Here is a 1,639-nt window from a genome sequence, read left to right as displayed (position 1 = left end):
AAAATATATTTAGAAACTAAAAATTTGTCAATTGTACTAGAAATTCTAAAAATTTGTATATTATTATATAATAAATTGTGTTACTCACTTCAATTTCATTCTCTTTGTATCCAAAAAGTATATAATATCACACTTATTTCAAAAAAGATGAAACTCTTCAAATACACGGTATAATGTATAATTTAAGAATAATAAAATAAAAAATATCTAAAATTTTATAATAATATTTGAAATTTTCAGTGAAGATAAGACAAAGAGTTTAAATTTACCAAATGAGAAAAAAAGAAGCTCATATTAAAGAATGTTAGAAAAGAAATAATAAAGTTCATATTGATAATAATAATGCTGAATAATGATGTTGTTGTTTTAGGTTTCTAACCTCCGTCTTTGGCCATCATTTTTTTTTCTTTCTTTGCTTTTTTTATTTAAATTATCAAGTAATAAAAAAATAAAGAATAATTTAAGAAAACGAAAATAGTAAGATCAATAGTAACTATACGATCAAAATATATAGGAGAAAAATAAATTATTATATGATAGAATTAACATGAGTATATTTCATCATTAAATAAACAAAGTTAACGCAAAGGTGAAGAATTGATAAAAACACTCAATTAAGCACAAGATAAATCATAAAATAGTGGTTTATCATTATGCAAAGCAAAATTATATGTAAAGAGAAAAAAAGAGTTAAAATATCCAAAGTGATAAAAAGATTATTTTTACAACTTAATTCTGTCATGTTATATATATATATATAGAGACTATAAAACAATAAACTTCTAACTAAATTAAATTATATTCATTATTATTAGAAAATATAAGAGAGCGTAGTAGAAAAAAAATTTGTGTATATTCAAGCTGTGTAAAATGATACAATATAGAAAAATATTTATAGGTGCTAAGAGAATCGAAATAATAAAGACGTAATATCCTATAATAAATATTCAGATATGTTGAATAATGCTAATTGATATACATAATATTAAATTGTGTGGTACCTAAATATCTAATCAAATCAATTAGTTGATATAGTTAGTTTATCATAATAACTTGTATTTAATGAGTTAAAAAAATAAATCGAAAAACACTCTCAGAAGCATGCCACGTCAGGTCCATCATTAAATACAGAAATCCGATTTTTATATAATAGAATAGATAGAATAGATGTGCTAGAAATTCTAAAAATTTGTATCTTATTATATAATAAATTGTGTTACTCACTTCAATTTCATTATCTCTTTTTATCCAAAAAAGTATATAATGTCACACTTATTTCAACAAAGATAAAACTCTTCAAATACACGTATAATGTATAATTTAAGAATAATAAAATAAAAAATATCTAAAATTTTATAATAATATTTGAAATTTTCAATGAAGATAATACAAAGAGTTTAAATTTACCAAATGAATTCAATAGTTACCTTTTGTACATCTTATTTAAATTTGAATTTTAAAATTTAATTTGTATCTTCTTTTTTTTTTTAATATAAATTATTTTTGACAAAAAAAATCCATTAGACAAAAAAAAATATTCTATCAAAGAAGTATTATAAGGAAATTTATAATTAGAGAAGAAAATAATAAAAGTATTAATAATAATAAAGAAAAAAAGAAGCTCATATTAAAGAAGGTT

Source organism: Arachis ipaensis, chromosome B01 (genome assembly GCF_000816755.2).
Source record: "Arachis ipaensis cultivar K30076 chromosome B01, Araip1.1, whole genome shotgun sequence".
Lineage (NCBI taxonomy): Eukaryota > Viridiplantae > Streptophyta > Magnoliopsida > Fabales > Fabaceae > Arachis > Arachis ipaensis.
This window is presented reverse-complemented; position numbering follows the sequence as displayed.